The sequence below is a fragment of the Mobula hypostoma genome, chromosome 1 (genome assembly GCF_963921235.1).
Source record: "Mobula hypostoma chromosome 1, sMobHyp1.1, whole genome shotgun sequence".
Lineage (NCBI taxonomy): Eukaryota > Metazoa > Chordata > Chondrichthyes > Myliobatiformes > Myliobatidae > Mobula > Mobula hypostoma.
In genome coordinates, this window is record NC_086097.1 from 23,494,043 (window position 1) to 23,507,210 (window position 13,168).

Sequence of the window (13,168 nt, forward strand, 5' to 3'; positions counted from 1 at the left end):
GAGACAAAAGAACTGAGAAAAGGAATAGCGTTTTACAGAGGACAGGGCGGGGAAATGTATACTCAAGGTAGCTGTGGGAATCTGTAGGTTTATAAAATAAAATGGTGGTAGACAGTTTGTCTCCAGAGATGGAGGTAGAGAAATAGGAAAGGAGAGGAAGGTATCAAAAATGGATCGAGTGGATTGAAGGGCAGGGTAGAAGTTGGAGGAAGAGCTGATGAAACTGACAAGCTCAACATAGTTGCATGAAGCAGCACCAATGCAGTCAAAGCCATACGACATGGGAGCAGAGTTAGGTCATTTAGCCCATCAAGTCTGCTCGGCCATTCCATCATGGCTGATTTATCATCCCTCTCAACCCCAGTCTCCTATGTGGGATGGAAGGGTTAGATTGATCTTGGAGTAGGTTAAAAGAATAGCACAACATTGTGGCTGAAGGACCTGGACTGTTCAACGATACAAAGGTTCTCGTCAATCCACAGTAATCTCCTCCTTTGCTTCCCTCAAAATCGTCAGATTGATTCCATGAGGACCTGGGGACATTTTCACTTTAATTGTTTTAAAGAGACCCAACACTCTCCCCTTCTTAATGTTGACATGCCTTAAATCATCGACCTTTCCCTCCTTGATCTCACCAATATCCCTGTCCTTACTTCAATTACAACAGATCTACTGTATATAAATTGGCTTTAATATGTCATTTCCAATTATGATGGCATACGTAGTACTCAAACCCATCACAAATAAATGTTAGTTGTTTTTGATGAAGCCAGCACTAACATTTTGCAGATTCTGTGTGCCTTGGAGCCTGCATTGAAGAGCATAAGTAATCTGAGAGGGAGGTTCTATCCAGAACTTGAGCCTACTTACCTATCCACTGAGGGCACAGCATAGCCTCATCCCGATTCTGTCAGATCCCTTTGCGCTTTCGTTCTCTTCAAATTCCATCATTAAAAGCCTTGAATGTACTCTGTAGAGAGAAGCAACCCTTCTGCATTAGAGAGTTCTAAGGATTTGTGGCACAATGTGTCAAGAATCATAAGGAAACTGCAGAAGGAAAGCTGAAACAAGGCAAAAAACACTGGAAAAACATTGCACGGCAGGCCCCTTCTATCAGTGATTCAGATCTGTGACCCTTCGTCAGACAGTTCTGACAAAGATTTCACTCCTGTAACATTAACTGTTTCTCTTCCCACAGATGCTGCCTGACCTGCTGAGTTTTTCCAGCACTTTCTGCTTTTGTTACAGTGTGAAGGAATTTCTCTTCATCCATCGCAGTTCTGAATGGCCAAGTCACTGTCCTGGATACCTTCTGCACAACTCTCCAGCCATAGGAAATAACCTCTCTGAGTCCATCCTCTCCACCTTTCAAAGAAATTTTTTTTAGTTTATGCTGAAGACCTTCAAATTGATATCATATTGGTTTAAACTGATCACCAGATGGGGAAAAATCCAAATAATGAGGGAGAAAGCCAGTCCTTAGACTGAGAGGTTCTCTTCCCAGTTTGGGGATGAATGACACCAAGTTAATCATGCAACCTGATACTTGTCTTAGACCAAAGCATAACTTGGGGCTGTTGTATCAGTAGCATATATTTCCCACTGCTTATAGAGTCATAAAGTCATAGAAAAGTACAGCACAAAAACAGGCCCTTCAGCCCATCTACTCCATGCTGATTTTTAAAATTTGGGCTTTAACTGGAATCCCAGCCTTCATTTTGTCCTCTTAAACCATTGTACAGTTATTTTTTTCAGTTCCGCAATATGTCTTAGTGAGATAGGAACACAGAATCTTCAGGTAAATTCTTTGAGTACCACAATTTTGGCAGAAGCGCACCTAGTGGCAAATAGATTGGTTTAATACTGCATTGCCTTCTGTTTCAATAGAAGCATCTGTCCAATTAATTAAAATGGGATACCTCTCCCTCTTTGAAATAATTGTCTTGCAGAAGTGTTAAATGTTTATTTGCCAACATTGCAAACTGAAATTCCTTAGTCTGTGGTTTTTCAAGTGTTGCTGACAAGGTGCAATCAATAGCTGTCACCACACAGCTAAAATCTTCAGTATTTTCACATTGAAAAAGATCTTGATCCTATGTTTAGATTATTGTAGTCTTGTGGTATGAAGTTGGATGGCGATTTGTGTGAAATCCTGGTAATGAGTATAGACACACTGAAAAAGAAGAAAATCTCATCCTTTCCCCCTGTTTCTTGTGTAGAAATATATTTCTTTTTGCCCACAGCATTTGTTAGCACTAAAATATATCTTCAAGAGATTCTGCAATTGATGGAAATCCAGAGCAACACTCACGAAATGCTGGAGGAACTCAACAGGTCAGACAACATCTATGAAAATGAATAAACAGGCAATGCTTTGTCTGAGATCCCTCATCAAGACAAAAAAGAAAAGGGAAGAAGGCAGAATAAGAAGTTAAAATATATTAATGTTTTACTGAGGGCACAGCCTCGGAAAAGAAGGGCATCCCAGTAGGACAGAGATGACGAGGAATTTGTTGTTCAGCCAGAGGGTGGTGAATCTGTGGAATTCATTGCCACAGCTGGCTGTGGAGCCCAAGTCATTGGATATATTTAAAATGGAGGTTGATAGGTTCTTGATCAGTCACAGGTTAAGGGGGGAAGGCAAAGGAATGGGGTAGGGAGGGACAATAAACCACCCATTACTGAATGGCCTAATTCTGCTCTGATGTCTTAAGGCATTGTGGTTTTTGACAGGGGCATCACTATTTTCTGAATGGGCTTGTCCTCAAGTTCACTTCGAGCGATGGAGTTCTCTTGCATGGAAGGTCTTGTCATAGCACAGGTCCTCTCCACTAAAGTTCTGGTTAGAAAGAAACATAGAAAATCTACAGCCCAATACAGGCCATTTGGCCCACAAAGCTGTGCTGAATATGTCCTTACCTTAGAAATTGCCTAGGGTTACCCATAGTCCTCTATTTTTCTGAGCTGCATGTACCTGTCCAGGAGTTTCTTTTGTTATGTACCCCGTAACGGGTTAAAGAACCAGCAGAAATGGAACACACCTGGAGTCTATTTGGCTGTTAACTAACATTACTTTATTAGTAACTACACAATAGAGTAGCATAAAAACCAGATAAATCAAACAAGTTAGCAGTGTTTATGCATATATAGGTGTGTAAATACAAAACCCAAACTTCTTCAAGCTTAGGTGGGTAATTGATACAGTCTTACGATGGCAGATAAGAAAAGTTCAGTTCAGATGCACAGGTTAATTAATGCGAGATATTTGTAATCCAAAGGCGAATGTTGTGAGAAGGCAATTACGTCGATATTCCACAGATTCCACGATAGCAATACAAAATAACAATAGTAGTAGGTTTTATCTCCGAAGTTGTTCCACTCCCTACACGAAATATCACCGACTGTGATCTTCAATGAATATCCTTTCAACACAAGTGGTACCACACCTGAATTAAGCTATGGGACATCTCAAAGTGATGGCCACAGGATACTCCAACAGAATCCACGTATGGATTGTCACCAACAGTAGCTTATCACAAAGGGGACCCTCTTCAAGGGAACCACCACCCAGGCAAGAGTCAACACACCGGTGATTCCACAAGGTTACCCCAAACACACAACGTGATAGCCACTTATCCAGTTCCACGACATATGAAATAACTCCAACAGTGATTTGCCACAGGGGTGCCTTTCTTCAGTGAACTTCCACACCCAGACAAAGGGTAAACACACATGTGGTATTCACAAAGGTTTTCCCCTCACCAGAGAACCCACTACTGTGGATTAACTAAGTGACAAGCACACTTTTCTAGTCGAATGGAAACAAACTCACCCTCACAGGCTACTTAGAGAGAGAGTCCAAACAGTGATCTCTTTGTCACTATGTTTCTTCTGTTTCAAACCTATCTCTCCTCTCTTCTCTTCCTGCAAACTTGTTCTCGTTGCAGAAAACTTGTGAGAGTCATTTATCAACACTCAGGATTGGTCTCAACTCCCCCCTTTTGGGCTACTGAAAGTTTAAACCAGCGACCGACTCACTGGTGTCTTCCATTGACCGAGTCCATCTCGACTCTAACTGTGTGTGTCTGTGTGTCCTTGTATATTCAAAACTAGCTGCAGAGAAACCATAACATCAATTGCCAATCAAATAACTCTATCTCTCTCTATCTCTCTACTTTTCTATCTCTCTCTTTTTAAAAGGGCACAGTCCATAATGAATAACTCAGTATATCGTCACACTTTAAAGACCTTATTGTATCCGCCTCCGCCACTGTCGTCGGCAGCCCATTCCACGCACTCACCACTCTCTGCGTAAAAAAACTTACCCCTGACACCTCTTAGTCAGGGGTTGCCTTAGTCTTGTAAAGTTAGATAAGGGAACTCAAATTAATTAGTCAAGAATTTAGTCTGAAGATCAGGAAGAATGTGAGTGACTGTCCAGTGACGGCACTGACAGCTAAATTGCACAGCAATTTTCTGTGACTTGCGACACACACAAAATGCAGGAGGACCTGAGCAGGTTAGGCAGCAAGTATAAAAGGGAATAAGCAGTTAACATTTTGGGCCCTGACCCTGACCACCTGTGTTCATCCAGCATGTGTGTGTTGCTCTGGATTTCCAGCATCTGCAAAATCTCTTTTTTTGATTTGCTATGATCTGCAGTACTATTTTCAAAAAAAAAGGTGGCTGAAGGTAATGAGTTCAAGGATGATTTTTCATTGGTTATTGAAGTTAAATACCTGTAAAGAAGAAATCTGCAAGGAAAAAGGCAACATTGAATCAATTGGATAGGCCATTTAATGGTCCCATTAAAGATGCAAGAATGTCTTCTAAGTACGCAGTCAAAGATTATTTTATTAATGTTCATTTCATTCACATTCAGATTTATTTATCACATTTACATCAAAGCAACCAATACACCAATTGTTCTGGGGGCAGCCTGCAAATTCTGGTGCCAACATACCCACAATATAGCATGCCCACAATGTTCATCAGAACAACACAAGCAACAACCACGACAAAACGTGCAAAATGCTGGAGCAACTCGGACGGTCAGGTGGCATCTATGAAAATGAATAGTCAACGTTTCAGGCCAAGACCCATTTTCAGGACTGGAAAGGAAGTGGGGAGAAGCCAGGATAAAAAAGTGGGCGTAGGGGATGGAGGACTAGCTAGAAGGTGATAAGTGAAGCCAGGTGGGAGGACGTGGTAAAGGTCTGGAGAAGAAGGAATCTGAAAGGAGAGGAGAGTGGAGTAACAACAGAACAACACCAGACAATAAAAGCAAACCAAGCCCATTTGCCATCCACTCACCCTTTCATATACACAGGCCTCTCTGCTGATAGAGATTTGAGTACACCTGGTGTAAAATGGGAGAGGAATGATTTCAGAGAGTTAAGAATATAAATGGTGACAAAAGGCTGTCTGGAAATATATTTATTTACACTGAAATGCATATTTGGTATGCTTGCACAGAGCTAATTCTTCCAATCAACAGCTGCTTTGTTATTAACATTTATTATAATGCTGCTTGATCTGGTCATGCTATATATGCTTGTTTATTTTTGTTCGTGGATTTGCTACCAGCACGTGGATTTTAATTAGCGCCTAGCATTGTGTTTTATTTCAATACTGTCTTCGGTGAAGATTATTATCGAAGGCTTATTATTGAAGGTGAAACATGCTTCGATGCTGAAGCATTTTTCATACCATGTTTGGTTACAGCATAACTGAAAGGCTTTTATTTCTAATTCTGTTTATTTTTCAATTAATTAAAAATGCCGTTTGTGGCAGTTTTAATGTACTATCATTTGGGCAAGTGATTTGCGATCCTGAAACCACCAAAGGAAATGAGCAGTTTCATTTTACTGTTGCTGAAATTTATAGGACAAAATTGACATCTCATTTTCCATCTGGGTAGCCTCCAACTTGACATCATGAAATATCGATTTATCTACTTCCGGACATTTCTGCCCCTCCATCTTCACTCCTTTTTCATTCTCCTCTCTGGCTCCCCTCTTACCACTTCTCTTTCCCTCACCTGCCTATCACCTCCCTCTGGTCTAGTCCTCCTTTCCTTTCTCCCATGGTCCACCTTCCTCTCCTATCAGATTTCTTCTTCTTCAACCCTTCACCTTTTCCACCAATCAACTCCCAGTTTCTCACTTTATCCCTCCCTTCCCCCATTAACCCACCTTTCCCCCTCACCTAGACATCCAGGTGATAAATGCTTCAATGCATGGTAAGTGTAGCATTCTTATTGGGACAAGTTGCATTTAAAATCACTTGACCTAGCTATAAGTGATACAAGGTTGTATGTGCTCATTAATAGCTTTAGCATTTTAATGTTGCATGTTTTGTTTTCTTTAAATGCCGATTATTTGCATTTATTAACATTGCTGCCAACTACTTAACTAACCACTGTTATTATTTGCTTTCTGTTCTTTTGCTAACAAAGTTGTGTTGTCCAAGGCATATCTGCAAGGTAGAAAATTATGTTTCATTCTAGATCTGACTGAACACTGCTGTGTGCAATTATTTGTGCCACTTGCTCAAACTGGTTAATGCTTTTGTTTTCATTTTTATTTCTTCCAGTCCAACGTTAGCTCATTCATCAGTCAAAGATAATTAAGCAACATTAAGAGATAGATTTCTACAAATTTTGCCCAATGAATAGACCATTCCAATTCCTCTTGTCCACTCAAACTGCCGGAAGTCTGCAAATAACAGGGCTACTAATCCTATACAGGTTCTGCAAAGGTCTGAATGGCAAGATATTGTTGTAACCATTTTTAAAAAAGTTTTATTAACATACAGCACAAAATAGGCCCTTTTGGGAATTTGAGCTAAGCCACCCAGAAATCCCCCGATTTAATCCCAGCCATGGGACCACTTACAATGACTAATTAATCTACTAACGGCTTTGGACTGTGGGAGGAAACCAGAGCACCTGGAGAAAACTCAGAAGTGAGAACACACAAAGTCCTTACACTCAACATCAGGAATTGAACCCATGCTGCCTGTACTGTAAAGCATTGTGCTACCCTCTACACAACTGTGCCATTCCCACAAAACCACTATGGAACATTGGAGTTAATGCCCAGCTTGAATGAACATGTATCCTAATCACACAAAAAAACAGGTTGTTTGTTTCCACCTCTGTTTCGTTTGAATATCGTTGCACAGCGGTCAGAGCGGGTGTTCGCAACCTGGGGCCTACGGACCCATTGCTGAATGGTATTGGTCCATGGCATAAATAAAGGTTGGGAACCCCTCGGTTAATGTAAAGCTGTTACAGCGTCATCAGTCTGGGTTCAGTTCCAGCCGCTGTCTGTAAGGAGTTTCTAATGTCCTCTCCATGACTGCCTGGGTTTCCTGCAGGTGCTCTGGTTTCCTCCCACATTCCAAAGATGTACATTATGTGTTCCATAAGACCATAAGGTATAGGAGCAGAATGAGGCTATTTTGCCCATCAATTCTGCTCCACCATTTCATCATGGCTGATCCAATTTTCCTCTCACCCCAAATCTCCTGCCTTCTCCCCATATCCCTTCATGCCCTGACCAATCAAGATTCCATCAGCCTCTGCTTTAAATATACATAAAGACTTGGCCTTCACAGCTGCCTGTGGCAATGAATTCCACAATTTCACCTCTCACTGGCTAAAGAAATTCCTCCTTATCTCCATTCTAAAAGGACACCCCTCTATTCCAAGGCTGAGTCCTCTGGTATTATACTTCCCCACCATACAAAACATCCTCTCTACATCCACTCTATCAAAGCCTTTCACCATTTGATAGATTTCAATGAGGTCACCCCCCATTTTTCTGAATTCTAGTGAATACAGGCCCAGAGCGTGGAAACCATAGAAAGGGTGCAGAGGAGATTTACAAGGATGTTGCCTGGACTGGAGAGCATGCCTTATGAGAATAGGTTGAGTAAACTTGGCCTTTTCTCCATGGAGCAATGGACGATGAGAGGTGACCTGACAGAGGTGTATAAGAGGCATTGATCGTGTGGATAGTCAGAGACTTTTCCCCAGGGCTGAAATGGCTAGCACGAGAGGGCATAGTTTTGAGGTGCTTGGAAGTAGGTATAGAGGAGATGTCAGGGGTGAGTTTTTACGCAGAGAGTGGTGAGTGCGTAGAATAGGCTGCCGGCGGCAGTGGTGGAGGCGGAAACAACAGGGTCTTTTAAGAGACTCCTGGATGGATACATGGAGCTTAGAAAAATAGAGGACTATGGGTAAGCCTAGGTAGTACTAAGGTAAGGACATGTTCGGCACAGCTTTGTGGGTCGAAGGGCCTGTATTGTGCTGTAGGTTTTCTATGTTTTTATGTTTCTAGAGCCATTAAACACTCTTCATATGACAAGCCATTCAATCCTGGAATCGTTTTCATGTACCTCCTTTGAACGTTCTCCTTTCTGTCACATCCTTTCAAAGATAAGGGGCCCAAAACTGATCACAACATTCCAAGTGAAGCCTCACCAGAGCTTTATAAAGCCTCAACATTACATCCTTGCTTTTCTATTCTAGTCTTCTTGAAATGAATGCTAACATTGCATTGACAACTCAACCTGCAAATTAACCTTTAGAGAATCCTGCTCAAGGACTCGCAAGTAACTTTGTACCTGTTTTTTGTATTTTCTCTCAATTTAAAAAATAGTCAATCCTTTCATTTCTTCTGCCAAAGTGCATGACCATACACTTCCCAACACTATATTCCATCTGCCATTTCTTTTCCCATTTTCCTGATCTATCCAAGTTCTTCTGCAGTCTCTCTACTTCCTCAAATCTACATGCCTCTCCACCTATCTTCATAATCATCTTCAAACTTTGCAACAAAGCCATCAATTCCATCATCCATATCTTTGACATATAACATAAAACAACTGGTCCCAACACAGCCCCCTGTGGAACACCACTAGTCACCGGCAGCCAACCAGAAAAGGCTCCCTTTATTCCCACCTCTTGCCAATCAGCCATTGCTTTATCCATGCTTGAACCTTTCCTGTAATACCATGGGCTCATAGTTTGTTAAATAGCCTTATGTGTATCACCTTGTCAAAGGTGTGTCTATCCTGCTTGTTATTTCTTCAAAGAATTCCAGCAAATTTGTCCGGCAAGATTTTCCCTTGAGGAAATGATACCGACTATGGTCTATCTTATCATGTGCCTCCAAATACCCTAAGATTTCATTCTTAATTATCGACCATAATATCTTCCCAACCTCTATAGTTTCCTTTTTTCTGCCTACCCCCCCCCCCTTGAAGAGTGGAGTGATATTCGCAATTTTCCGGTCTTTAGGAAACATTCCAGAATCTAGTGATTCTTGAAAGATCATTACTAATGCCTCTATGATCTCCTCAGCCACCTCATTCCATCATAGGTTAATTGGTCACATGGGTATAATGGGGTGATTCTGGCTGGGGCGAGAAAGGTCTGTTACCATGCTGTACCTCTAAATTAAAACTAAATTAAAACGGAATAGATAAATGCACATCTGGTGGTCGCTGTGAAAATACATCTGGGGATATTTCTTCAAAATCTGCAATAACTGCATAGAGCTGTTGAAATCATTAACAACAAAAACTGATAACACATACAATTAGCTTTAAGTTCTATTCCCTGTTATTTTAATTGCATCAATTTTAATGTTAAGTCTGCATAATCAGGTTTAGACTTTAAATAGCAAATTATTTTAACAGGGTAATACATGCATCACCTCTTCACATTGCTACCATCAAAGAGGTGGTGCAGGAGCCTAAAGACACATACACTCAATACTCTGAGTACAGTTTCTTTCTCTTCACCATCAGATGTCTGAATGGGCAATATGCCCATGAACACTACCTCACTATTTTTTATGCTCTCTTTTTTCATTATAATGTATTACACTGTACTGCTGCCACAAAACAACATATTTCATTACAACACACACAAAATGCTGGAGGAACTCAGCAGGTCAGGGAGCTTCGATGAAAAAGAGTAAGCGGTTGATGTTTCGGACTGAGACCATTTTTCAGGAAGAAGTGTCCTGAAGAAGGGTCTTGGCCTGAAACATCAAGCGTTCACTCTTTTCCAATGATGCTGCCTGACCCGCTGAGTTCCTCGAATCTTTTTATGTGTGTTGCTTTGGATTTCCAGCATCTGTAGACTTTCTTGTGTTTGAAATTTTACGACATACACAGTGATATTAAACCTGATTCTAATTCTGATCTTTAAATCACATGAAGCTATCTCAATTCTCATTGTCCAGAGCAAGAAGAACCTTGTTACTTAACCCCATCTCTTAGATTGTTTCTTGCACTGTTTGAGAGAGGACTTTTTCCATATCCATAGGCCCATCCATGTCCCAGTTTTAATCTTTCTTTGCTGGAGCGCATTTTCATAGATACCAAAGAAATTTTGAAATCCCGTGCAAATGAAGACATCCTTGGTTACTTAAACGGTAGATCTATTTTCAACTTCGGATCACTTGAAGACTGGTTATAAATGGGAATGCAGTATTACTATTGTAGGATATACTGTAAAGAATTTCTCCAAAGGAAAGACCTGTGTTTTAGTAATACAGGTTGAGTACCCCTTCTCTGAAATTCAAAAATTCAAAAGTCTCTAAAATCTGAATTTCTTTTGGGCACTGACAAGATGTCACAATGGAAATTTCCACAAGGCGCTGGGAAGGTTCCTAGGTAATACCCAGGTCACTGCACCACAGACAATTCTGAGAGAGTGACCTCACATACGTAAGAAACAAGAGTTCATGAGAAATAGAAATGCACCGCATAAAGCGGAAAATGAAGGTCTCGATCGTGAATTGAAAGAGTGGGTTCGTCAGCATTGGAGTGAACATATGCCGCATAACGATATGCTGATCATGAAACAAGCAAATATCTATCACAACAAACTGAAAATTGAAGGTAATTGCGAATACTCAGCAAGCTGCTTGCAGAAATTTAAGAAAAAGCACAGCATTAAACTTTTTAAGATTTGTGGTTGCTGTTCACAAAGCAGAGAAATTGAAATTGTTTGTTGAGTTTGCCAAGATTGTCGCTGATGAAAATTTAACACTCTGTTTGTCTACATCAGTACATAGGTGTGACGATGAAGTGTAAGATACAGACTGCTTACTGGTAGGACCTAAATTCAGAGTTGGAAATGATGGCGATCCCAAACTATCTCTCGTTATATATTCCAAAATCTGAAATCTGAAGCACTTTCAGCACCAAGCATTTCGGATAAGGGATACTCAATCTGTATTGATAGGGCAGTGGAGATAACTCCCCCACTCTTTTCTGAAGCTGTTCCTGTGGAACTTCTCGCACGAATGTTTCCTGTTTCAATGTTTCACCTAAAAAAAACACAATGTCCCGGTGAGCAACGGAAGTTAGGTAAATTCCAGAAATAGAACAAATATGTAACTTCAGGATTTGGAAGTGAAAGTTCAGCTTTTCACCAGTGAAATCCATCTCAGCTGGACCCTGTTGTTATCTGTCACAAACCCAAGAATAATTTCAAGGGTAGATTACTGATTGCAAACCAAGAGATGGAGATTTGTTACTGGCTAACAGTGCATAACAAACTGGAACAGTGTTTTTTTAGAGTTGTTTGATCTGCATTCATTTGGACAGGGGCAGAGTATTCCATCACACCCCTGACTTGTGCCCTGTAGAGTGTAGTGAAGATGTTAATTTATCTTTCAAGACTTGACTTAGTGATGGTGCCTCTGAGTCAGAACGTCTGTCTCCAGAGATGGCAAGGCATTATCAAGGTTGACACTCTATTATGGAATTGCGGGACTGCTTCACTGTCAGAGCTGACATTTTTCAAATGAGGTGTTGAACCATTAAATTCAGACACTCTTCTCTTGATATCCACTTTCATTGGATAGCCAGTTCTGTAATGCTTGCTTAAACCTGCCAATCAAAGCTGAATTTCTAACCCCAGGACTGTAAATCCCAGTAGCTGTTTGTTCACATTGTGGTATCATTACCACCTTGGCTGTAATCCAGGACAGGTGTTTCTTGCTCCCTTCCCTCTCCCTTCCCTTTTTCCCAACCATGATTCTCCCTGCCTGCCCCATTCCCACTATCAGAATCACTCACATATGTCATGAATGTTTTTTTAATGGCAGCAGTGCAGTGCAATGCAAAGGATTACGACAATACTGTGCAAGAGTCTTGGGCATCCAAATTATATTTGTATATGTTCCGAAGACTTTTGCAAAGTACTGTATTTTTAACATTGGAGCAATAAAATTGCAAGAGTTCATTCCAAATACTATATGATGTAATTGGTGTATTGTTACCACACAAACCACACATATGCGGACTGTGAGGATTATATTATGATAAGAGACTGTCCAAAATAGACATTTTTCCCTTGGAAAGAAGTACAGGCAGTGATCTTTAAAATGAGAGGGAGTGATGGGATAGTTAGGAATAAACTTTTTCTTTAGTGAAGTCTGAAAATAGGACAAACTTACCCAAAAGTAGAAGCCAGGCTATGCAGGGACAAATACTGAAGGAATTTGTTGAAGGTTGGAACTCTTCTGCAAATGGCAAATGATCTTGACTGAATAATTGATAGTAAGTCTGAAACTGATAGATTTGTTGTCTGTTGATGTTCACTGTTGGGAAAAAAGGAAGTACATAGAGTTAGATGACAGGTAACTTGTAATCTCATTAAAAGTCAAGATGGACTGAAGGGTTAAATGCGTTTCTCATGCTCCCATGTCTATATGTTAAAAACAAACAAATATCTGCAATCTCCTTTCAGTTCTGAGCTACCTTTGACATTTCTTTCAAAGCCCCTTTCAGCCAGCTCACCAGCAGTAATGTCATAATGGCCAGATAATCTACTTTCTCATTTATAATTTAATTCTTGCCAGGAGACCAGGGAAAGCTCTTCCTGCCCTCCACTGGAAGAATGACGGCCTTTTGGCACCTAACCGAGAAGACAGGTCTTATAGTTCGATATTGATAACTTTGTAGATTGATTCGGCTTGCTGGAGTACCTGAAGGGCTAATTGCTGTTCTTCAACAACACAGAGGCCATTCAGCCCCTCAAGTTGGTTCCACCATTCCAATGGGTCATGATTGGTTTATATTTTAATTCCCATTTCAGAAGCAAAATCAAGTTTATTATGACTGACATACAGTATGTCGT

General features: G+C 40.7%; 1 protein-coding gene across 24 annotated transcripts in view; it reads left to right on the forward strand.

The window, feature by feature from the left end:
- The window catches only part of nrxn3a (neurexin 3a), a 2,332,164-nt gene that overhangs the window by 1,049,721 nt on the left and 1,269,275 nt on the right, over nt 1-13,168 (forward strand). The window lies entirely within an intron of this gene.